We start from the raw sequence: 26,029 nt of genomic DNA, 5'->3' as shown, positions 1-26,029 counted from the left end.
AGGACCAATGCCTGCCTTCAGACACACAGAAAACAATCTTTATTGCCATATACTTTCACTGTTTCTTTGCTTTAACCCCTAGGAATGTACCTGTTGGACAATCAAAGGAGTTGCTCCATTCCTATGGACCCCAAATCAGAATTCAACGTATATATTTTATACTACTAACATTTTATCAAAGTATTACTGAAATGTTAACTTGCTAACTTGAGACCATGGTGGAGACATTATGTAACCTGTTAACCATTGGCTACTGTGCTATCTTGTCTTGCTGCAAAACCTATCCCAGGGTTTGGAACTGCCTATGCTGTCACTTTCCTCCACCCATGGAAAATCTATATATTCTATTGTAATTAATTAGCAGTGTCTCTGAGCCTAATAAGCAAGGTGACACTCTGCCAGCGCTGTGTGTAATAAACTCCTATTCTTGACTTCTACATGGTGGAGATTTACGTCCTTCACGGACACCTGCTGAATAAAGAGGAGATTCAGCATCCAGCTTGGCTGAATGTGTCTTCTCTCCCCACAGCTTGGTGATCTTCTGAGGAAATGGAGAAAGCTGCCTTTGCCTAGCTGTACATTGCTTGCAAAAGAAACAGGTCTTTTTGGTGACAAGTGTTGAAAGGAGCCATTAAACAAATGTGGAGACAGGAAACATGTCCCCCAACTCAACTGGCATCTGTGGATGCTGAAGCCACAACACAAAGTGCTAAACCGTATATGGGCACAGCTGGTGTCAGAAGAGTCTCTACCAAAGCCTTTTCCCACCAGCAGGGGCCTCTCTGTGCACAGAACTCCTGGTAGTGTGATGGCTGTAGGCAGTGGAGAACTCTATTTTGGCATCTCTTTGCCGGTGAACATCTGCAGTGGCTGTTTAGAGGTCTCTGGATAGTGATCTTTGGGAACAGCTGGCCGAAGTGTCTTCCTAGTAACCAGGAGATCCTGGCTTGGCCTGCCAGTTCTTCCTTGCAAGTCTTGAGGGAAATGGGGAACGTCTGTAGTTTGGAATTTGCAAGTGTTGTCCTGGACCATCAAATGGAATAGTTGCAAGTACTTTTTTTTTGAGGCAGGCCCCATGGCTTAGCTGGCTAAAGCACCTGTTTAGGAAATAAGAGATCCTGGGTTCAACTCCTAGTAGTGCCTTGTTGTGTGAGTTTTGTCTCCTCTGCTCACATTTTCCTGTGTCTTTTCAGGAAACAGAAGAGACCTCCCTTGGTATCCAAGTAATTGCTTGCTAAGGAAAAGGCTTCTTTGGAAAGAAGCATTGGAAAGAATTAAATCACAAGCCTGGAGTTGATGAAAAGGCTGCTGTGACTGGCATTAGCATGGTGGTTGCTTCAACTGCAATTGCTGCAACACGAAACCCTGCACCACACGTCCTTGTGTTTCACTGGGGATGTCCACACACAGATGTCATGTCATCTTCCTTTTGATTGTCACTGATGAAAAATGGAGCAGCTGGGAGAAAAGTCCCAGAGGCACCTGCCAGGTAAAGTGGAGGTTAGAGATGGAGCACCTAGTGGTGCCTTGCCAAATGTGTCTGCTCTTCCCACCTTTTGGTCAATCTTTTGAGGAAGCAGAGAAGACTGCCTCTGCCGTGCAGTGCAAATGCTTCCAAAAGAAACTGGTCATTTTTTCTGACAAGTGTTGGAAGGAGGCACCTAAGAAACGTGGAGACAAGGAGAAGGTCATCGTAACTCAACTTGCATCCATGGCTCTTGAGGCCACAACGCAGAGCACTGAGCACTGTACGACCACAGCTGGGGACAGCAGGGTCTTTTTCAAAGGCATTTTCCACTAGCAGGGTCCTCTCAGTGCGCAGAATTCCTGATAGTTTGATGTCTGCAGGCACTGGAGATCACTATTTTGGCATCTCTCTCTCTGTCGCAGTGAACATCTGCTGTGGTTGTTGAAAGTCTGTGATGGGATCTCCAGGATGCAACCTGAACCGTGGGACCCCTGAGCCCTTTGTCCCATGGCCTGGGCTCCCTCTCACACTCTGATGCTGTGAGGAGTTGAGAATCTCTGGCAGATATTGCACTTACACAGACATCCACAGGTAGGGACACAGCCAACTGAGTTACATGAATGCTTCTCCTAGCCACTCATAAAACCAACGATAAAGAGCCTCCATCCAATTCCTCCCAGCTCTGCATCCCTGCACACCTGAATCATACCATCTTCCCTTAACCAGAAGCCTGATCAGTGTGAGTTTATTATGCAGGGTTCACCCCTCCCTCATTGTGAATAGTACATGAATCAGCCTTGTAATGGAGCTGAGATTTCCCAAGAACTTCAGGCAAAATACACTAAGTACAGCATAAAACAGATTTATTAACTACAGACAGATGGAGATTTAAGGCTTATAATTGGTATGCATAAAAGATCGAAGTAAGTTACTACGGAAATTAAAGATAAATTCACAATCTAAACTTTTTACACCTTATTACACTAGGCCATAGTTAGGTTATGCACACAGGAAGGCTTAATGCTCGAGCTGCAGCACATGCTGGGCAGGCTTGAGGCCGGGCTCTCCATGGCAGGAGAGAAGAAGAAAACTCAGCCCCTGGGGGGCAGGTTGTGGCTTCCTGGATCCCATTTGCTCACAGCCAGCACCCTGCCCCCACTCCCAAGTCATTAATGACGCCCCCAGGTCGGCCAGAATGGAGCAGCGGTTTTCACTGCACCAAGTCCACTTATAGCTTACAGGCAACTCCCAAACCCGCCACAGCCCACCATCTCAGCCAGAAAGGAGACCACTCAGCCTTGCCATTGCTGCTTTTCCTGCCCCCCAGAAGCCTTCTTCTCCTGGGCTGCAAGGACCCATCCCTGGGATGCCAACAGGCAGGCACAGGGGTCTGACTCCCAGAAGCCAACCGCATCTCCATTGGTTTGGCCCTCAGAAGGGCAGATGGGAGTTTCCTGGATCCCAGTTGCTCACAGCCAGCCCAATCCCCACTTCTAAAGCCATCAGTCACTCCCCCAGGTTGTCCATAAAGGAGCAGCCATCTCCACTTGGACTCAACTTTGCTTGTTTTCCTTTCACCCAGAACCCCCCTTCTTCTCCTGGGCTGCAAGTAGCCATCCCCAAGAGGCAGGCACAGGATGCATAGCCTGAAATGAGGGACTCGTGGCAGTTAAAGGCACTGTTGCACTTTCAGAAAACATCCCACCCCTGCACAAAGGGGGATAGAAGAGCCTGCCAAAGCCTTGGAATGAACCAGAGACCTTTAGTCTAGCACTCTCCCAACTGAACTACTTCAGCAGCTGCTAGGTTTCTTTTTGGCCTCCTGCTTTTCTGTGTGGGATGTTGTTGTCACCTGTGGCACAGAAAAAGGACGTCATTGCGAACGGCCCATGAAGGCAAGATTCACTTTTGCCTTCCTTGCTTGGCTTAACTCGCTTCCTCGTCCTATTTCTGCCTTAGTTCCTGGGTTTCCTGAAGGTGATGGGGGCCCAGTGGTGTGAAGAGGAAGTTGGGCAGCTAGACCCTAGAGGCAAAAGTCCTGCTGCCACTTGCCACCCCCCTCCTTCTCCCAGCTTCACAAATTGGCTGCCAGGGACTTGGTGCCCAGCAGCGCAACGGAAGACAGTAGACAAAGCCACCCTCACCTTGAAGCTCCAGCTCATTAAACCATATCGACAGTCGATGATGGCCAATGAGAGACCGACATCGCTTGCTATTTTAGCACTTGGAAATGCCATTGGCCAATCTTTGGATCTCTGTAATGTTGTGTTTCAGTTCATGAAGGCAAAGGCAAGAAAAGCGACCTTTGAACTAAAGGCCTGGGGTAATATCCTACTGCTGTCTCCTACTGTAACACTATTTAATACTGGCCCACCCTGTGCTGGTGACAGTTCCATTTCTAGGTGTTAGTACATTTCAGTTACTGTTAACATTAAAAAGATTCTATATGCTCAGAGGAAATGAATTTGTTTTATATGCTTATATATATGGCATGAATAAATACAGGTTCATAGATTCATAGATTCTAGGACTGGAAGGGACCTTGAGAGGTCATCGAGTCCAGTCCCCTGCCCTCATGGCAGGGCCAAATACTGTCTAGACTATCCCTGATAGACATTTATCTAACCTACTCTTAAATATCTCCAGAGATGGAGATTCCACAACCTCCCTAGGCAATTTATTCCAATGTTTAACTACCCTGACAGTTAGGGAGTTTTTCCTAATGTCCAACCTAAACCTCCCTTGCTGCAGTTTAAGCCTATTGCTTCTTGTTCTATCCTTAGAGGCTAAGATGAACACGTTTTCTCCCTCCTCCTGATGACACCCTTTTAGATACCTGAAAACTGCTATCACGTCCCCTTTTAGTCTTCTCTTTTCCAAGCTAAACAAACCCAATTCCTTCAGCCTTCCTTCGTAGGTCATGTTCTCAAGACCTTTAATCATTCTTGTTGCTCTTCTCTGGACCCTCTCCAATTTTTCCACATCTTTCTTGAAATGCGGTGCCCAGAACTGGACACAATACTCCAGCTGAGGCCTGACCAGCGCAGAGTAGAGAGGAAGAATGACTTCTCATGTCTTGCTCATAACACACCTGTTAATGCATCCCAGAATCACATTTGCTTTTTTTGCAACAGCATCACACTGTTGACTCATATTTAGTTTACAGATCCTAGCCTGCAAATTTGTCATCTGATATGACAGAGAAAATCATGCATCCAAACTGTGCATCAAAAACATGAACTGAGCTACAAGTGCAATGAAAAATAAGATATTCAAAAGTTTAACATGGGGGTGGGGCACTGAAGACACTTCTTGCCTGGGATGCCACTTGGTCTAGGGCAGACATTGTCAGGGAGAACAGGAATTAGTGTCACATGCCTATTTTCAGGCTGTAATCTGTGGGCACCCTGCTCTTGGGGAGGGATCGCGGTAGCCCAGACTGAGGGCTGAAACAGGCCCCTGATTGAGGGGGTGGCTGCATGGTTTACAGCACTCTGATGTTTCAGACAATGTGTCTCTCCCAAAGCCTCAAATCTGCATCCTCATAAGGCTCCTGAGCTGCCTCCGCTCCTTTCACAGTCTATAGCAAGGAGCAGCAGCAAGGGTCAGGGATGAGCCATAGGGCACTAGGTGGGGGGCAGAGGCTTCAGGAGCCCAGAGTGTTTGCCTGTCTGGGCATTTTGGCTGAGACCTCAGGGACACATTGTGAGGCAGAATCCCAGGCATCTGTATGAAAGGAGCATAAGGACGTAAGAACGGCCAGACTGGGTCAGACTGGGTCCATCTGGCCCAGTGTCCTGTCTTCCCATAGCAGCCAAAGCCAGGTGCCCCAGAGAGAATGAAAAGAACAGGGAATCATCAAGTGATCTATCCCCTGTCACCCACTCCTAGCAAACAGAGACTAGGGACACCTTCCCTGCCCATCCTGGCTTAGAGCATGTCCTCCATGAATCAGTTTAGCTCTTTTTTTGAACCCTGTTATAGTCTTGGCCTTCACAACATCCTCTGGCAAGGAGTTCCGCAGGTTAACTGTGCGTTGTGTGAAAAAATACTTCCTTTTGTTTGTTTTAAACTTGCTGCATATTAATTTCATTTGGTGACCCCTAGTTCTTGTGTTATGAGAAGGAATAAGTAACACTTCCTTATTTACTTTCTCCACACCAGTCATGATTTTATAGACCTCTATCATATCCCCCCTTAGTCATCTTTTCTCCAAGCTGAAAAGTCCCAGTCTTATTATTCTCTCCTCATATAGCAGACACTCCATATCCCTTTCTGAACCTTTTTCAATTCCAATACATCTTTTTTAAGATGCGGCGACCATATCTGCATGCAGCATTCAAGATGTAGACATACCATGGATTTATATAGTGGCAATAAGATTTTTCTCTCTTATTATCTATCCCTTTCCTAATGACTCCCAACATTCTGTTCGCTTTTTGCCGGCCGCTGCACATTGAGTGGATGTTTGCAGAGAACTATCTACAGTGACTCCAAGATCTCTCACTTGAGTTGGAACAACTATTTGACATCCCATCGTTTTATATGTAGAGTTGGGATTATGTTTGCCAATGTGCATCACTTTGCATTTATCAGCATTGAATTTCCTCTGCCGTTTTGTTGCTCTTTCACACAGTTTTGTGAAATCTTTTTTTAGCTCCTCACAGGCTGCTTTGCACTTAACTATCCTCTGTAGTTTGGGATCATCTGCAAATTTTGTCACCTCGCTGTTTAGCAGATCGTTTATGAATATGTTGAATAGTCCCAGTGTAGACACCACTAGTTGCTTGTTTGCATCCTGAAAACTGACTATTTAGTCCTACCCTTTGTTTCCTAGCTTTTAGCCAGTTATTGATCTGCGTGAGGACCTTCCAGAGGGGAAAGTAAGCTGGTGTGTTCCAGTGTGGGGTACTGGCAAGAGTGAGTACGCTGTGCCAGCCCAGCCCAGCTTCCCCAGGCTGGTGATTTAAAGGGCCCAGGGCTCCCTGCAGTGGTCAGAGCCCCGGGCCCTTTAAATCGCCTCCCAAGCCCCCCTGCTGGAGCCCCGGAGAGCAAATCACTGCCATGGAACACTGCTCTCTCCCGCACTACGAACACAGAGCAGGGGCAGCAGGAGCTTCCTTACAGTGGAGGGGGGCACCGTTGTCTGAACTGTGGCACCCCCATGAAACCCCTTCCCCAAGGACCCACATTCACACCACCCCTCCCCGAGCCCACACCCACAGAATGCCTCTTCCCCCCAAGACTCAACCCTTCCCCCCACTCCATCATTTGTCCTAACAGCCGGTAAAGAGTGGTGGGGCCATGACCCTCTAACCCCCCTGTTCCAGCACCCCTGACACAGAGCTAAGCAGGCAGCAGTGTGTGTGTGTGACAGAGGCTGCTGTGCTGAGCTGAGCCAGTGAGGGAAGTGGGGGCTGTCCCCCTCTCCCAGGACTGGTTGCTTGCAGCAGCTGTCTGAACTTAGAGACAGTGTGCCCACACACTCACTCTTCCCCAACACACAAACTCCTTCTCCCCACACAAACACAGTCTCTCTCCCACACACACACACACTCTCTCTCTCTACCCCACCAGGCACATTGCAGTTGAAAAGCAGCTGGCAATCTAGTAGGATTCCCATGGAACAATGGGATACAGAAGCCTGCATCATGTGATGCTGTACCAGCCCAGGAGGCATTGCAAACCCTTCCCAAAGCACCTGCAGCCAGTTGCACAGCTACCCACAGTGCACTGCTCTCTGTGGCCATCCAGGATTCTAGCCTGGATGTGCTCTCATGACACAAGGGGCATAGTGTGGACATGCAACAACTGTTTAATTAAAACACTTTAAAGCCACATTACCCAATAGTGTAGACATGGCTTGAGAGAGAGACAAGACCCAGCTCTGTTGAAACTAAAGGACCACAACTCCTTCGTAGTTGGCAGGATTTGAACCTGCGCAGGGAGACCCCAATGGATTTCTAGTCCATCGCCTTAACCACTCAGCCACAACTACTTGCTTGAGATGTGTCTCCCACTACACTCTAGCTCTGTTCTCACTGAGTGATCAATTCCAATTGTTCCCTCAGACCCTCAGCTTCCACAACACACTCACTGCTGTGCCATTGTGTAAGTGTGTCCATGGTTGAACAGCAAGAATTCCTGCTCATTTCCCTTCTGGCTGGCGCATGAGGAGAGTGTGTTTGTGGTCAATGATGTTCCTGTAGATTGTTGTCCATTTCCTGCCTTGATCATTCAGACAGTTCATTTACCATCATATCCCCAGCACATCAGTGATTGCGATAACAGGGAGCAGGTTTTCTCTGGGGCACTGAGATTTGTCAGGGGGTTGGTGGCTCCTTTCTTTCCGCACCCTGGAGTAAACTCAGTTTTTATTCCATCCTTGATGTTTCAAGGAATAACAAGAGATGACCAAGGAAAGAGGTGGACAGGGCGGGTCTTATGGGCGGGGCAGAGAGGTGCAAGTGATGGGCAGGGCCAGTCTCATGGGCGGGGCAGAGAAGTGTGGGTGGTGGACAGGGCAGGTCAGGGGAGGGGGTAGAGAGGTGTGAGTGCTGGGCAGGGCAGGTCTTAGGGGAGAGGCAGAGAGGTGCAAGTGGTGGGCAGGGCTGGGGAGGGGGCAGAGAGGTTTGGGCAGTGTGAGTCTCAGGGGAAGGGCAGAGAGGTGGGTGCAGCAGGCAGACCTTGGGGTAGGGGGTGGAGAGGCACAAGGAGGCCTTCGGGGAGGAGAGGAGCAAGCAAAAGGTGGACCAGCAGGCCTCAGCCAAAGAGGAAGAGCAGGGGTGGGAAGTGGCCAAATGGGAGTGAGGGCAGAGCACAGGTGGGGCCTCAGAGGGAGGAGAATGAGCCAAGGCGGTGGAGTGGGGGGACAGCACCTTGGTCTGAGCAGGGCCACCCAGAGGATTCAGGGGGCCTGAGGCAAAACAATTTTGGGGGCCCCTTCCATAAAAAAAAGTTGCAATACTCTAGAATACTATATTCTCTTGGGGGCCCTGCAGGGCCTGGGGCTAATTGCCTCACTTGCCCCCCCTCTGGGTGGCCCTGCCCTCAGCCTCTCCTCGTAAGTCCCCTGCCCCCTAATCATTTTTGTTTCCCTCCCCTAGACTCTCTCCAATTTGTTTCTGTAGTGGGAGGGCAAAAACTGGATGCAATGCTCCAGATGTGGCCTCACCAGTGCCGAACAGAGGGGAATAATCACTTCCCTTGATCTGCTGGCAATGCTCCTACTAATCCAGCCCAGTATGACCAGTTACCCATATCGAATGCAGACCCAGCAATATTTGATAAATTGGTTACTGTCCATTCAGGAGGTTCTTTCCTACCTATTCATAAAGAATGAAGATGCTCTAAGCTGATAGGGAAAATAAAAAATCCCCTCCATATACCAGGGCTTTTCTGTTATCAAGGTTTTATAGGCCCAAGCCCTTGGCTGAACTAATTTGACTTCCTTAAAAAACTTGTTTTTCTCGCTCTCGGACCACAAAGACATACTGTCTGGGATAGGGAAGTGGTCTTGGGACAAGGGGCCCCTGGGTGCCATTTCAGCTTTGTGTGATTATAGTGTGGCAACAATTTGCTTGCCTAAGGTAACCGCAACTAGGGGTAACAGAACAGTCAGGCCCACATAACCGCCACAGAACAATAACAGGATGGTTGTGACAGAATGCTGCTGAAGTTGCAATATATAGGCCATATAAGGAAAATTATCAATTATGTTTTGCAGAATTAGCAATGTAAGTATCAAATAAGGATGTATTGCTGTGTGACGTTTTGCGGCTTTAATCTTTATAAGCTTGGCAAAATTTGTAAAGGGCAGAGCAGCCTACCTTCTGCATGGAGGAACTGCTGTCTCTCCCTGTGTGCACACTTGTACTCTGATATATCAATAAAAGAGCCTCAGGCTGTCTGATCTAATCAATAGGGTGGTGGTCTTTTCCCCAACAAAGCAGAGGAAAGAGAGCCGTTCGTCCATGTAGTTAATCCATCTCCCCGAGAAGTGGTAGCTATGTCACTGGGGGAAGCTGTGTGGGTGGGTGTGCAAGCTGTGGTGATTCCATGTATCTATAAGTTTAATCAAGCCCCATTTTTAAAAGCACTGTGGTCTGGGAAGAGAACAGGAGATTTCTGAGACAGGGCCTGTCCTTCGAAATCTTTAAGATCACTGACTTACCTCTACAGCCGTGATCGGGGTATAGCTCAGTGGTAGAGTGTTTGACTGCAGATCAAGTGACCCCTTACAAACCTCTTCCTTCAACAAAAATAATGGCATTTCCATTACATTCAGGAGTTCCACTAAATAGGGATCCCTGAAATGAATGGAAACATTCAATGTTTTCCTGTGCAAATGCAGAAAAACCTAGCAAACATGTGCCTCCACTGAAATCAGTTCCAATCCTCTACAGGATTAAAGAATCCTTACTGAGGTTGCAGGAAAAAACCATCCAGATGTGTAGAAGGAATAGTAAATATGGCAGGCGACCAGTTTGGCTTAACAGTGAAATCCTTGCTGATCTTAAACACAAAAAAGAAGCTTACAAAAAGTGGAAGATTGGACAAATGACCAGGGAGGATTAGAAAAATATTGCTCAGGCATGCAGGAGTGAAATCAGGAAGGCCAAATCACAGTGGAGTTGCAGCTAGCAAGAGATGTCAAAAGTAACCTGAAGAAACCCTTCTTGTATGTTAGTAACATGAAGAAAGTCAAGGAAAGTGTGGGCCCCTTACTGAATGGGGGAGGTAACTTAGTGGACAGAGGATGTGGAAAAAGCTAATGGACTCAATGATTTTTTTGCCTCTCCCTTCACAAATAAGGTCAGCTCCCAGACTGATGCACTGAGCAGCACAGCATAGGGAGAAGGTGACCAGCCCTCTGTGGAGAAAGAAGTGGTTCGGGATTATTTAGAAAAACTGGATGAGCACAAGTCCATGGGGCTGGATGAAATGCATCCGAGGGTGCTAAAGGAGCTGACGGATGTAATTGCAGAGCCATTGGCCATTATCTCTGAAAACTCATGGTGATCAGGGGAGGTCCCAGATGGCTGGAAAAAGGCTACTGTGGTGCCCATCTTTAAAGAGGGAAGAAGGAGGATCTGGGGAATTACAGGCCAGTCAGCCTCACTTCAGTCCCTGGAAAAATCATGGAACAGGTCCTCAAGGAATCAATTCTGAAGCACTTAGAGGAGAGGAAAGTGATCAGGAACAGTCAGCATGGATTCACCAAGGGCAGGTCATGCCTGGTTAACCTAATTGCCTTCTATGAGGAGATAACTGGGTCTGTGGATGAGGGGAAAGCAGTGGATGTGTTTATTCCTTGACTTCAGCAAAGGTTTTGATACAGTCTCCCACAGTGTTCTTGCCAGCAAGTTAAAGTAGTATGGGCTGGATGAATGGACTGTAAGGTGGATAGAAAGCTGGCTAGATTGTCAGACTCAATGGGCAGTGATCAATGGCTCCATGTCTAGTTGGCAACCGGTTTCAAGTGAAGTGCCCCAGGTGTCGGTCTTGGGGCCGGTTTTGTTTGATATCTTCATTAATGATCTGGAGGATGGCGTGGACTGCACTCTCAGCAAGTTTGCAGATCACACTAAACTGGGAGGAGTGGTAGATACGCTGGAGGGTAGGGATAGGATACAGAGGAACCTAGACAAATTAGAGGACTGGGGCAAAAGAAATCTGATGAGATTCAACAAGAACAAGTGCAGAATCCAGCACTTAGGACGGAAGAATCCCATTCACTGTTACAGACTAGGGACCGAATGGCTAGGCAGCAGTTCTGCAGAAAAGGACCTAAGGGTTACAGTGGATGAGAATCTGGATAAAAGCTAGCAGGGTGCCCTTGTTGCCAAGAAGGATAACAGCATTTTGGGCTGTATAAGTAAGGTCATTGCCAGCAGATCGAGGGATGTGATCATTCCCCTCTATTCGACACTGGTGAGGCCTCATCTGGAGTACTGTGTCCAGTTTTGGGCCCCACACTACAAGAAGGATGTGGGAACATTGGAAAGAGTCCAGCGGAGGACAAAAAAAATGATTAGGGGGCTGGAGCACATGACTTATGAGGAAAGGCTGAGGGAACTGGGCTTCTTTAGTCTGCAGAAGAGAAGAATGAGGGGGGATTTGATAGCTGCTTTCAAGTACCTGAAAGGGGATTCCAAAGAGGATGGATTTAGACTGTTCTCAGTGGTACCTGATGACAGAACAAGGAGTAATGGTCTCAAGTTGCAGTGGGGGAGGTTTAGGTTGGATATTAGGGAAAAACTTTTTCACTAGGAGGGTGGCGAAGCACTGGAATGGGTTACCTAGGAAGGTGGTGGAATCTCCTTCCTTAGAAGTTTTCAAAGTCAGGCTTGACAAAGGCTTGGCTGGGATGATTTAGTTGGGGATGGGTCCTGCTTTGAGCAGTGGATTGGACTAGATACCTCCTGAGGTCACTTCCAACCCTGATATTCTATGATTATATGATTAGATGCTCTAATGGTCTCTTCTGGCCATAAAGGTAACTCATTTCTGAAAAACCGAGTGTAGCATTGGGAGCAGCGTCTGATGTTTTCCTGTCTAGCCGGCTTGCTGCCTAGAACGAACGGTCCTTGAGTGGGGTGATCCACAGGGAGTTGCTCAAACCTCCAAAGTGTCTGGCCAGGGAAGGACATTAGCACAGCAAGGGAGGGGTGTGGCAGTGACATCATAAAGGCCTTTTGCAGGACCTCAGACTATTGGTCAAAGGTGGTGGGGGAGGTGGTGACCTCACAGAGAGATGCTGACATCAGCCAGGCAGGACAGGGGTAAGGGGCCAGGGAAACCTCAGAGACCCCTGTGGCTTTGCTTCAGCAAGTCTCCTTCTCCAGGTCTCTCTTTGAGGACTGAGAGAGTATTCGGGTTCACAGACATGAGCGCCAGGAGGAATCTCTTTCGAGTTTTCTTCTTCTCTTGCAGTGATTTTACTAGAAAACAGTTGTCCCTGTTTAGAAGGTAAGAGCCTCCTTGAAATTTGAAACCTGTTCAGTCTGATCCATCTGGTGACAGTTGAATTCTAGGAATAGAAAACACGAGCTTAAGGAGGCAGAATTTTATTCTGCACCTGGGATTTTGTCCCTTAGAATCACTGGGGACATTAGGGTTTGTCCTTTTTGTTTCACCTTTTCCTCCCTCCTTTCTCTTCGTCTCTTGCTTTTTTCCTTTCTCCTGTTCCCCTCCCAACACTAGGAGACGTGTGTGTGTGTGTGTGTGCGCGCACGCGTGCGTGCTGCAGGGGAGTGCTCTGCAGCTCTCACTGTGGAAAGTCCAGCCAAATATGTGGGGCTGAAATAGTGCTCAGGCAGTGATCCCTACCAGGGACCTGGGCCATCCTTTGGGCTCTCTGGTGAGAACCCTCAGCCTCTCGTTCTCAGTCTCTACCCTGGTTGCCTGAGCAGGGGGTTATTGACAGGGAGGAGACTCTGGTCCTTGTTGTTCTCTTTTAAGACCAAGTAAATAAGTCAGAACCAGTTCTATGTTTGATGAATTTTGCTGCTTCTCTGCATTAATAGTCTCTGAGCAGTTTATGATTCTAACATTGCAGTTCTCCTCAAATACTTGCTGAATAATTACTGTCACTGTTGTTGGTCTGGAGCTCATCTGAGAGCACTTGATTCAGGTCATTGAATGGATGAAATTCAAGATCCGACGGTAAATTTGAAAATCAGGGCTCTGGGTTCCTATTCCCAACTCTGCCACTGGCTGGCTGTGTGACCTAAGACAAGTCAATTCTCCTTTCTCAGCCTTAGCTTCTCCCTCTTTCAAGTAGGGATAATAATGATCCGCTCCTACCTACCTCAACACACTCACTCTTCCCCAACGCACACACTGTCTCTCCCCACACACAAACAGTCTCCACATTGCAGTTGAAAAGCCGCTGGCAATCTAGTAGGATGCACCTGGAACAATGGGATAGAGAAACCTGCATCACTGAAAGTGCAGCCATAAAGACAGCACACAGCAGCCTTCCCTAGCAGGGGCGGGGGAGTGGGGCAAGAAGCGACATCGTCTGAGCTCCCTGCATCCAGGTCACTTTCCTCAGCCAGGCTGCGTAAGGGGAGGGCAGAGAACAGCAGCTTCTGATGCTCCCCTCACAGCACAGCCCAGGTGGGGAAAGTGACCAGGACACATGGAGCACATAGTGCTGCTCCTTGCTCTCCCCAACCATCTGAGTGTTAGGCCTGAATAAAAATATTGCAGACAAAACCAAGCATGCCAACCTGACCAAAGTCAGGCTAACCGAGGTTTTTGGGTAATTCCTAAATGGAAAACATTGAGAAGCAGCAGCATGTCTCACAAGCAGTGGGAAAAAGTGAGATAAGAGAGAAGCTGCATTCCTGGCATAGTACCAGATGTGCTGTGTTAGGGCAGCTCCTTCGAAGAACTGATAAGAGCCCTAGCTTCCCAGCCTTCTTGTTTTCACTCCCTGGTTTTGTTCTTTGTTTGTTTTTAATTCCCCTACATTTCTAACTTTAGGCATCCATGTATACTAAAGGTGTCTAGTTTCTAGTTGTAAAAAAAGGGGGTGGGTTGCTCCAGTGAATAATTTATGATGTGACGGAACTGTCTATATAGGCTTATACTAAGATGTAAAGAGCGGTCTGGTTCTCTCGGGAGACAAGCTGCTCTCTATTGATGCATGCACTTGTCAATAAAGAGCTTTTGATCGAACCTTGCTGGTGTTGCCTGTCTCTCTCGCGGTCAGACAACGAACTTTGCCGTCTGGGGGTTACAGTCCCTGACATGAGGAAGGCAAAAGTGAATCTTGTCTTCATGGGGTGCTCGCAGTGACCTCCTTTTTCTGTGCCACAGCTGACAAAAACATCCCAGACAGAAAAGTAATAGGCCAAAAAGAAACCTAGCAGCTGCTGAAGTAGTTCAGTTGGGAGTGTGCTAGACTAACAGGCTCTTCTATCCCCCTTTGTGCACAGGTGGGATATTTTCGGAAAGTGCAGCAGTTCCTTGAACTGCTACACGTCCCTCATTTCAGGCTATGCAGCAGGAAAAGACAGCATGGGCTTCTGCACCGAGTTGGCCCACTTGACCTTTCATTCTTCTCTTGCTCTTTCTCAGCAAGGCGATGAAAAAAAAGCTCTCCCTCAAGCTGGAGTCACAAGGGTGACATAAGGACAACTTTCTGAGTGCCGGTTCCAGTCCTCTGCTCTGCCAGCTGACCCATCAAAGGGCTGGCACCACTTTCTCTAGGTTTCCCCATCGGTGTGTGCCAGGCTAGTAACACTTTAGCTCTATCCCTTCACTTTTCCATTATACTAACAAACTCACCTGGCTGGGCAGAAGCAACATGCAATTTCTTTGTTCACACATAATAAGGACGTAAGAGACACATCCTGGCTTGGTCTGCCAGTTCTTCCTTGCAAGTCTTGAGGGAAATGGGGAACATCTGTACTTTGGACTTTGCAGGTGTTGTCCTGAGCCATCAAATGGAACAGTTGCAAACACTTTCTTGAGGCAGGCACCATGGCTTAGCTGGCTAAAGCACCTACCTAATAAACAAGAGATCCTGGGTTCAACTCCCAGGGGTGCCTTGTTGTATGGGTTTTGTCTCCTTGCTCACATTTTCCTGTGTCTTTCTGGGAAGCAGAGGAGACCTCCCTTGGCAATACAAGTCATTGCTTGCTAAGGAAAAGGCTTCTTTGGAGAGAAGCATTGGACAGAATCAAATCACAAGCATGAAGTTGATGAAAAGCCTGCTATGACTGGTATTAGCATGGTGGTTGCTTTGACTGCAATTGCTGCAACACAAGAGCCTGTGCCCCACGTCCTTGTGATTCGCTGGGGATGTCCACACACAGATGTCATGTCACCTTCCTCTTGATTGTCACTGATGAAAAATGGAGCAGCTGGGAGAAAAGTCCCAGACAGCGGCACTGTGTCTAAGCTGGCCAAGGCACCTGCCAGGTAAAGTGGAGGTTAGAGATGCAACTCTCAGTGGTGCTTTGCCAAATGTGTCCGCTCTTCCCACCTTTTGGTCAATCTTTTGAGGAAACAGAGAAGACTGCCTCTGCCTTGCAATGCAAATGCTTCCAAAAGAAACCGGTCGTTTCTTCTGACAAGTGTCAGAAGGAGGCACCTAAGAAAATCATAGTTGCTGGGATTCCCATCTGTGAACACAGCACAGACGGGAATCCCAGCATCTATCTGCATGCCTCCAGCTGTGTGCCCAGGGTCAGCTGTAGCTGTGACTGGCTGATGGAGGATTGGTTGGAGCAGCTGGGCAGAGCTGTGCTGTGCTACGCAGAGAGGTGCATGTGAAACTTGGGGGCCAATTCTGCCTCATTTCTGTGCAGAGTGTTGTAGGCTTTGTCGGTAAAGGTGACCAAGGGCGTGTTCTTGCCATGGGGATTGTCAGCACCCGGGGGGGCGTATGTTCAAGTGAACTGTAGGGCTTAGTGAGGGGTAAGTGAAGGCAGAGACTCAAAAGGAAAACTCAGGTTGAGGGCAAGGGGGTGGTAACACTTTGCAAGTCTCAGATGGTCTGTGTGCAGGAGGTTCAGTGCTGGAGAGCAGCCCAGGGGGAGGAAGCTTCTGTTTGCTATGATGGAGTTGAACCCGAATATTATCTTAGCAAAGAGAAGATGTTAGACATTCTGCTGCACTGCTCTGCAAATCGACAGTATTGGCCTCCGGGTGGTATCTCACAGTGCACCATTGTGAACACTCTGGACAGCAATCTGAACTTGGATGCACTGGTCAGGTAGACAGGAAAAGCCCCACGGACTTTTGAATTTCATTTCCTGTTTGCCCAGCGTGGAGCTCTGATCAGCACGGGTGGCGATGCAGTCCCAAATCTAAAGAGAGCTCCACCATGGACCGTACGGGAGATACTGGATCTGATCACTGTATGAGGAGACAAATCTGTTCTATCAGAGCTCCGTTACAGAAGACGAAATGTCAAAGCATTTGAAAAAATCTCCAGGCTATGATACAGAGTCCACAGCACAGTGCTGTGTGACAAGCGTAATGGAAAGCCAAAGAATCAAATGGATGCTCATGGAGGGAGGGAGAGGGTACCGAGGACTCCAGCTATCGCACAATCCCCGCAGTCTCTGAAAAGCATTTGCATTCTTGGCTGAGCTCCCAGTGCCTGAAGGTCAAAAACATTTTCCCGGGTGTTTCAGGGTATATGTCATCAATTTACACCCTTCTGCCCCCCGAAAGAAAAGGGAACAAAAACGTTTCTTGCCTTTTTTCAGTGTCACCCTATGTCTACTGCATGCTGCTGGTAGACGGGGTGCTGCAGCGCTGAACACCAGCATCCTCTTCCTAGTGGCAGATGGTACAATATGGCTGCTATCCATTGTCACCATCAGCCTGTGAGTGCTCCTGGCTGGCCTCGGTAAAAATGGGAATGACCCCTGGTCATTCCTGGCAGATGTTACAGAATGGCTGGTAACTGTCTTCATCATAACAACTGGAGGCTGAGCTCAATTCAAGCCCCCCACCCCCTTTCAAGTCTATAAAGAAAAGCTCTGTACTGCCTGGACTATCATAGCAGCGGGAGGCTGGGCTCCTCTCCCCCCGCACTGTTTAATGTCCTGCCTGGACTATCATAGCAGCTGGAGGCTACCTCCTCCTCATTTTATCTCACTAAGTCGTCGATGTTTCTCACTCCTGCATTCTTTTTTACTTCATCACACAAATGGGGGGGACACTGCCACGGTAGCCCAGAAGGGTTGGAGGAGGAGGGAAGCAACAGGTGGGGTTGTTGCAGGGGCACCCCCTAGAATGGCATGCAGCTCATCATTTCTGCGGGATCTCTGGGGCTCTGACACAGAGCGGCTGTGCTCTCTGGTTCTCTAGTACACTTGCCTCATATTCTAGGCAGGACTGTGACTGCCCTGCTCCAAGCAATTTGTCTTGAATTGATACTCTCAGTAGTGTCCTGCCAGAGGCCGCATTGTTACAGGGGTCGTCCGGGATTACAACTGGGAACTCTCTGAAGCTCAGGATGCACTTCCTCAGCCAGGAGAAGTATGTAACCCACACACCTCCAGGGTGTGGTGGTGTGTCCCAGCTAGTGGCACCAAGATCACTTAGAAGGAGACAGAAAACGAGTCTTCTCTACAGTCTTAGCTAGCAGCCAGGTGGCCTTTAGTTCATGCTGTAGAGGCCCAGGCACTAAGCTCCTGAGTTCCCACTTCGACCCCACCCACTGACAAGTCACCAACCCAGATCTGTCAGCGTAACTGAGACAGTTGCCGCCTCAAGAAGGAGAAAGCTGCCTTGCCATGCCCGGCAGCGAAGAGGTGCCAAGCAGTGAGCTGACACCCGTCAGAGCTTCCTGTGATAAACTGAAAACTTTGGACAATAGCAGGGTGGTAGGAAGTGTTGCCCTCAGAGTGGCCTGGCTCAGAGCCCATGGGAGGCCCTGGGCTCCCCTGCCATCTGCTGCACCCTCCTGCCCCAAAGGACCAAACCCCTGACCACTAGGCGACATCCCCACGAGCAAAGGCCATCACGAGGCATCTGTCTTCGAAAGTGCGCAGAGGATGCGGGAGCAGAAAGGGCAGAGAGGATGAGGATGACTCTTGGGAAGAGGGAGGGAGGGAGCCTTATGGGAATGTCTTGTTTACCTCCATCAACCCAATGAACAGATCATTGATGCCTAGAATCTTCCCTGATGTGTTGTAATTGATTGGATCTAGATTTTAAAATGGGTACCACATTCGCAGATGGAGAAATGTCAGCGAGTTGAGTGGAAGGCCATTGCAAGCTCAGCTAATTATGCAACGTGGCTTATGCCCCATCTAACAAGCTCCTTAAACAATAGCTTCCAATTTTCATTTACATTGTTCTGTTAAGTGTTTTTCTCCAAAACACTTTCACTGATCATTTTGGTCACCTTTGCAAAGTTAGCCCTTTCAGTGCACCAAATATAAATATTGCTGGTGGGGACTGCCCTCTATTGGTCATAAGAACAGCCATACTGGATCAGACCAATGGTCCAGCCACTCCAGAATCCTATCCTCCCACAGTGGCCAATGCCAGGTGCCTGCGAGGGAATAGACAGAACAGGGAATCATCAAGCAATCCATCCCATCACCCATTCCCAGCTTCCGGTAAACAGAGGCTAGGGACACTTCAAGAGCATGGTTTTGTATCCCTGCCCATCCTGGCTAATAGCCAATGATGGACTTATCCTCCATCAATTTATCTAGTTCTTTGGTGTTATAGTCTTGGCCCTCACAGCATCCTCTGGCAAAGTTTCCCCAGGTTGACTGTGTGTTGGGTGAAGAAATACTTTCTTTGGTTTGTTTTAAACCTGCTGTCTATTCATTTCATTGGGTGACCGCTAGTTCTTGTGTTATGAGGAGTAAATAACACTTCCTTACAGATCCAGACTAACACGGCTACCCCTCTGATACTTCCTTATTTACTTTCTCCAAACCCATCATCATTTTATAGACCTCTATCCTAGTCCCCCCTTCGTCATCTCTTTTCCACGCTGAAAACTCCCCTCAGTCTTATTAATCTCACCGCACACAGAAGCTGTTCAAGACTCCTAATCATTTTGGTTGCCCTTTTCTGTACCTTTCCCAATTTCGATATATCTCTTTGAGATGGGGGACCAGCTCCAATATTCAAGATGTGGGCATACCATAGATTCATAAATAGGCAATATTATATTTCTGTCTTGATCCCTTTGTCACACTTTGCACTCTCTTTTGGAACTAACTAACTTGAGTTGATTTGTATCATCTGCAAATGTTGCCACCTCACTGTTTACCCCTTTTTCCAGATCACTTAGGAGTATGTTGAACAGTGCTGGACCCAGTACAGACCCCAGGGGGACACCACTATTTACCTCTTCATTCTGAAAATCAGACCCTTTCTTTCTTGCCTTTGAACCATACCTATCCCAGAGAGGACCTTCCATCTTATCCCATTTTGCTTCAGAGCCTTTGAGGAGCGACCTTGTCAAAGGTTTTCTGAAAATCTAGGTATATAATATCCACGGGATCACCTTTATCCACATGCTTGTTGACTCTCTCAGAGAATTATAGTAGATTTGTGAGGCATGATTTTCCTTTACAAAAACCATGTTCATTCTTCCCCAGTGTAAGCAGAGGCAGACTCACCTGGTGGCGCCTCCTGCTGATCATCTTGGGAATCAGCTCTCCAGACGTCAGAGCGCCCTCCGCAGGCCAATGATCTGCCTTACCGCAGCTGGCCCCCTGTCCCTCCCAGGACCCCGGTACCCCTTTTACCCTGGCAGTACCCCTACAGTTCTGGGTCTCCCCCTCCCAGGGGAACCCCCACCCACTATCCCCACTTCACCTCAGTCTTGGCTACTGCCCAGTCTTCATCTAGCTCCCAGTCACTGGGGCAGACTGCGGTATGAGTCACTCATCACAGGCAAAGGGGTTTGGACCTGCCACTTCTGCTTCCCCATGGGCTGCCCCATTGCAACCCTGCACCTATTCAGCCTATAGTCAGGCCTGCAGCCTGGGGCTATCCAGGTCAGAGCTCCCAGCTCCTCTGGCCCTTCCCCAGCCCTGCTCTCAAGCTAGATGTCTTGCTTGGGTCCCTGCAGCCAGGCCCTTCTCTCACTACAAGCAGAGAGAGACTGACTGGGCTTCTGGCTCACAGCCTCTTAAAGGGGCCAGCTGGCCTGACTTGGGCATGGCCACAGCTGAGCCTACTTTCCCCAATCAGCTCAGGCTTCTTGCCCCAGCCACAGCCCTCTCCTGGGCTTTTCAAGCCCTGCAGGGCAAGAGGAGGTAACTACCCCGCTACACCCAACAAAGTCTCTTTACCTATGTGTCTAATAATTGGGATCTACAATTTCACCCAATTTGCCTGGTACTGAAGTTAGCCTTAGTGGACTGTAATTGCCAGCTGCGTCTCTGGAGCCTTTTTTATACAGTGCTCCAGACAGGGACTAAAGGCAGCCCCAGACTTTCCCGTTCTCCCTTCTGGGAAAACAAGTTCAAGTTCTACAAGGAGCTAAAGAAGCCTCAACCTGTATCTGAATTAATGTCACATTTCTCACTACCCGACGCAAACAAATGTAATTTCAATCCCAGATGAGTCCACTTCAGTCATTCCTCAGCCCCATTCCTTCACCCTCCTGCCTTAGCTTAGGGCAGGCCTGCACAACATGCGGCCCGCGGAGGCTCACTGTGCGGCCCGTGGCCAGGATTCAAAAGGCTCTGAGCTGTCCGCAACCGCGGAGAGCCCAGAGCCCTTTAAATCTCAGCCGCCAGGGCCGGCTTTAGGCCAATTCAACCAATTCCCCTGAATCAGCCCGATCCTAAAAGGGCCACATGCCCAAGCCCCAGTACAGTGTACTGGCAAAAGCCAGTGCGCTGTACCAGGGTGGCCCAGCTTCCCCAGGGGGCAATTTAAAATGCCTGTGGCTCCCAGGCCCTTTAAATTGCCACCAGAGCACCACTGCTGGAGCCCTGGGGTAGGGCTGTGGGGCTCTGGGGGCTATTTTAAAAGTCTGAGGTCCCGTCACTTCTATCGCCCCGGCCCTTTAAATAGCCACCAGAGCCCCACCACTTTCCCAGGGTTCCTGTGGCTATTTAAAGGGCTGGGCCATAGAAGAAGGGGAGCCCCGGGCCCTTTAAATACCCCCAGAGCCCTGGGGTAGAGGAGGGCTCTGGGGGCTATTTAAAGGGCCGGGGCTCCAGCTGCCCCAGGGCTCCCTTGGCTATTTACAGGGCTGGGGTGGTAGAAGTAGGGAAGCCCCGGGCCCTTTAAATAGCCCCCAGAGCCCTGGGGTAGTGGGGGGGTGGGGGTCTCCAGATGCTGTTGCTGCCCTGGTCCTTTAAATAGCCCCCAGAGCCCCAGCACTTCCCCAGGGCTCCCGCAGCTAATTACAGGGCTGGGGCAGTGGAAGCAGGGGAGCCCCAGGTCCTTTAAATAGCCCCTGAGCCCCGGGCTGCTGCTGCTACCCTGATGGGGGAGGCAGGAGGAGGGGGCACTCACCATACAGGATGTGCTGTACCCCCTATACCTGCACCCGCTGCCCACAGCCAGCCCTGCACCCGCTGCCCGCAGCCAGCCCTGCACCCGCTGCCCACAGCCAGCCCTGCACCCGCTGCCCACAGCCAGCCCGTCTCCAGCCAGCCCCGCACCCCCTGCCTTGCCTTTAGCCCTGCATCAACCCGTCTGCAGCCAGCCCTGCACCCCCTACCCTGTCTCCAGCCAACCCGTGCCGCACCCCCCTGCCTGAAGCCAGCAAGTCCCGCACTCCTTTGTCTCCAGCCCTGCCAACCCATGCCACACACCCCTGTGGCCCTGCCTGAAGCCAGCCAGCCCACCCCACACCCCGTCTCCAGCCTGCCCCACACGCCTTGCCCAGCCTGCAGCCAGACCCTACCTCCAGCCACCTCCCCCTCACCTCCAGCCAGCCCCATGTCCACTGGTGCCCTGCAGTTCCCAGGGAAGGTGCCCTGCAGTTCCCAGGGAAGTAACCCTGCATATCTGCTTCAATGAGGTGGACAGGGAGCAGCTGGGACCCACACACGTGCACCCTAACACACCCTCAGGGAGTGGCGGAGCTCATTTCTAGTTCAGACACATCTTTTTAAAAAAGAACTTTAGGTAGGGTTAACATACATCTGTACCTTCCCAGACATGTCAGGCTTTTTGGATCTTAAATCGCCATCCGGGAGGAAAATACGGACGTATGGTAACCCTATTGGTACAAGAAATACATACTGTGGCAGAACTTTTTATAGGGAACCGGTTGCTAAGAAATGAAAGGCTTTTTTTTAATATTTTTTTTCAGTCATCCCTGCTGGGGCCCCTCCGAAAATGTTCGAATTGGGTCCCGCACTTCCAAAAGGCGGCCCTGCCAGCTGCAGATGGGATTCAAAGGCTCTGGGCTGTCCACAGCCATGGAGAGCCCAGAGCCCTTTAACTCTCAGCCGTGGCCAGGATTCAAAGGGCTCTGGGCTGCTCGCAGCTGCGGGGAGCCATGAGCCCTTTAAATCTCAGCCATGGCCGGGATTCAAAGGGCTCTGGGCTGCCCGCAGCTGCGGGGAGCCGTGAGCCCTTTAAATCTCAGCCGTGGCCGGGATTCAAAGGGCTCTGGGCTGCCCGCAGAGATTCTTGGCTGTGGCTGAGATTTCAAGAGCTCAGGGCTCTCTGCTGCCACGGGCAGCCCAGAGCCCTTTGAATCCTGGTGGCGGCTCCAGCAGATGGGCTGGGGCTGGGATTTAAAGGACTCAGGCTCCCCTTAGCAGCAGGAGCTCTGGGCCCTTTAAATCCCTGCCCCAGCCCCACAAAGCTCCGGGTTCCCCCAGCTGCCAGAGCCCGGGGCTTTTAATTTGACCCTGAGAGCTCTCAGCCACCTCTTCAGCTGGGAGCCCCTGGTTGATTTAAAATCAAGTATCACCTCCCCACCCCCAACCTTCCTTTTTGGCCCACAGCTGTTCTGGTGGGGCGGCACTAGGGAAGGAGGGTTTGTTTCTGCAGGGCTGGGCAGTGCTGGGGCAGAGTGTTTCCACTGGGCCGGGGGAGAGGAGGTGTTTCCGCGGGTCCCGGGGGTTTCAGCCCTCAGCTGTTTACTTTGGAGTAGTGTGGTCCTTGCAGTTTTACGAGTTGTGCAGGCCTGGCTTAGAGCATTGGGCCACCCTGTGACCATTTCATGTCCCTCCTAAGTTTCACACAGAGACACAATTTCCGTTGCCGTTCAATGAACAGCAAAATCTTTCTGTGCCTCTAGTCTGAGCCAGGGCATTCAATTCCATTGAAACCTTCTCTCCTGCAATGGCAACGGTCAGACAGAGGGGACATGGTCACCTTCAGCCCTGAGAGTGAGATATTCACTCTCCTCTTTCTTCAAGCTGCTGTTAGTCCATAAAACATATACCATGGAATAAAAAGCTGAGTTTACTCCAGAGTGAGGAAAGAAAGGGGCCACCAACTCCCCGAAAAATCTCTGTGCCCCAGAGAGAACCTGTCCCTGCTATTGGAGTCACTGATGTGCTTCAGCTACAATGGGGAAAGTATCTGCTCTCATGGGGGTAAAGCTCAGTGGTAGAGTGTTTGACTGCAGATCAAGGGGTCCTTGCTTCAAATCCAAGTGCCCTCTCTGAAGCCTCTTATTTATTATTTCTATTTTTGAACAAAGGGAAAACATTTTCATTTCCATTCTCCATTATGTTCAGGAGCTCCACTAAACGGGGATGCTTGAAATGAATGTAAACACTCAACATTTCACTGTCCAAATGCATAAAAACCTAGCAAACCTGACCATCAGCTGAAATCACTTCCAATCCTTTAAGTGTCTAGTTTATGTTTTCATCAATTAAACAAAGGGATCATAGGAATGTCCATTTGCAGATCCCTCTTCTCCATGGCTGTGCTGTGCAGAAGAACAAGAGCCACGTCCAGTTGGGGTTCAGGAGTCTGACAAGCAAAGGCAACTTGGTGCAGGCTAAAGTCACCAGCACTTTGGCTCCTTCCCTTTCAACCAGTGGCTGGGCCCCCAGGACAAGACATGAGAAGAAGACAGTGGCTGTGAGCAGGAAAATAGCCCCCAAGAAGCTGGTTAAAGCTGTCAAGATCCTCAGGAAGGTCACCATGCCCATGTCTAGCATGTACTGACTGCAGCGGGGACCAAAAAGGCAGAGAAAAGCCCTCAAAAGTTCTAAGCTGCCAAGCCCCAGAAGGTGATCAAAATCCTACCTAAAATCAAGACAGGATAAGGCTAATGTCATCTCCAAAGCCAGGGCTAAGAAGGTAACACTGAGAAAGAAGTGAAGAGATTTCCACTGGGATGACTCCTGGTCCCCATAATAACTCTTTTATGATTCACCATGGACCAACCAAAGAGATCCAAGTCCTGCAGGACAAACAGCCTCATGGACAGTATAATGAAGTGGTGGCAGTGGGGGGAAGTGTTTCTCTTCCAGAGGGGAAGTGCTGTGTTTTGTGTAACACCTGCCAGGTGAGTGATGCACTGACAGGGCAGCTGCCCATAGCTCCCACATGAGCTCATTCTCTTCGATCTGCTTCTGCTGTTATTTCAGATCCTGCACTAGTGGGAGTGTGTCCCTGTCACTTCACCAGCTGTAGAACAGGCTCTGTCTGCACCCCAGCTCTGATTAATCCCACTTTTTAATGTATTCCTACTGCGATACTTTCCTCGTTCTCTGCCTCATTCTAACATTCCAGTCAGAGACTGACAATGGGGAGGAATGGACTAATTTGTGTGACATTCGGTAAGTTGCCATAGTATGTGATTGAAACCTCTGCTGGAGGTGGGCAGGAGCCTGTTACACACACAAAATAGCTAAGCTTTACCAAACTACCTGCTACACATTCAAACCTTCCTGTACACACACAATAGAAATCGGGGCTCTGAGAAATGGCAACTTTCCTTTAACACAGATCATTGTTTTCTGTACTTCCAGAGGCAGTGAAATAGAAGCACATTACCTTTCAACAGCTGCTATTTCATGATCAGCAGCAGAGCCCCTGTCAATTTACCACCCATAGAGTTGATTGTTTCTAACTGCAGGGCTAGCCAGACCATTCAGTAACATTATCGCTCTGTTTACAAATCCTTTGGTTAGTGACGAATCATGAGACTTATCCCTTCCTGCTGTAATTCCACTGACTCCAGTGTTCTCTTTCCCCAGTTCTGGTTCCAAGAACAGAAACAAATTAAAACAACCTTCAGAACTAACATGCTGTGGGAAAGTGGAAATGTTGATAGCTCAAATAATTCAGTTTCTTCTGTGTCCTGTGTGTGTCTATCTGCTTTGTGTGTGTGTGTGTGACCGGTGGGGCTTTTTGTTTGCTCCTGGCAGGTTCAATCCTGTCAGATTTGTCTGAGGGGAGTGGCCAGAGAAAACAGACACTCTGGCCTTCCAGGTTGGGGTTAGGCAAAGGAATAACAACCCTGTCCCATAAAAAACAAAAAATGTTACACAAACAGTGGTAGGAACAGCGCTAGAGAAACTACTAAATAATCACAATGCCCAGGCTTGAAGTAATTGGAAATACAGAATTCAAAAAGCAATGCTCAGGGAAGATTTGGGGTTTATTCTCTGAGCTTAGCCATGTGCTACAGCACAGGGAGCACTTTTGGAAGTCTCCCATCCCACAATTGGGGAAAGGAAAAGGATTCTTAGGTTCTAGCATGGATTGAAGGAGGAGAGTGATGGGGAATAAGGGAATCCCTCTGACTTACCCTAACTATGTCGGTTGTTACAACGGGTGAAATGACTTTTTTCCCTATCTCTGCTCTGTTCCTGCTCTTTGTTATAGTTCAACATATTTTAAGTGTGGAAAATGATAATAAAAATATCTGATCTCCAGCATAACCTGAAGCAACATCAGAGCAACTGGAAAAGAAACAATTTGTTCCCCAAGGGATAACTCGATGATAACAATGGCTTTGAAATGGGGGAACAGGATAACCGTGATGCTCAGGGTTTGTTTAGACTAGGAAAAGTGATGGAGTTTAGGTCAGGACAAGGGGAAAGCTAATGCCAACCACTGCACCTGGGCTGCATCTGCACTACAACTTTTTACATCAAGATGACTAACTTGAGCAGCCAA

The 26,029-nt window shown here is 49.2% G+C and overlaps 2 protein-coding genes and 2 non-coding genes across 11 annotated transcripts in view; 2 read left to right on the top strand and 2 right to left on the bottom strand.

Moving 5' to 3' along the window:
- Positions 1 to 26,029, top strand: part of LOC127036060 (zinc finger protein 250-like) — a 153,996-nt gene that overhangs the window by 63,756 nt on the left and 64,211 nt on the right. The gene's annotated exons all lie outside the window — the stretch shown is intronic.
- LOC127036058 (zinc finger protein OZF-like) overlaps positions 1 to 26,029 on the bottom strand; it is a 167,822-nt gene that overhangs the window by 125,648 nt on the left and 16,145 nt on the right. The window lies entirely within an intron of this gene.
- Positions 7,385 to 7,466, bottom strand: TRNAS-AGA (transfer RNA serine (anticodon AGA)). The gene has a single exon. It is a non-coding gene; the product is annotated as a tRNA-Ser (tRNA).
- On the top strand, positions 23,481 to 23,552 carry TRNAC-GCA (transfer RNA cysteine (anticodon GCA)). Its single transcript has one exon. It is a non-coding gene; the product is annotated as a tRNA-Cys (tRNA).

This window comes from Gopherus flavomarginatus, chromosome 17 (genome assembly GCF_025201925.1).
Source record: "Gopherus flavomarginatus isolate rGopFla2 chromosome 17, rGopFla2.mat.asm, whole genome shotgun sequence".
NCBI lineage: Eukaryota > Metazoa > Chordata > Testudines > Testudinidae > Gopherus > Gopherus flavomarginatus.
This window is presented reverse-complemented; position numbering and strand designations above follow the sequence as displayed.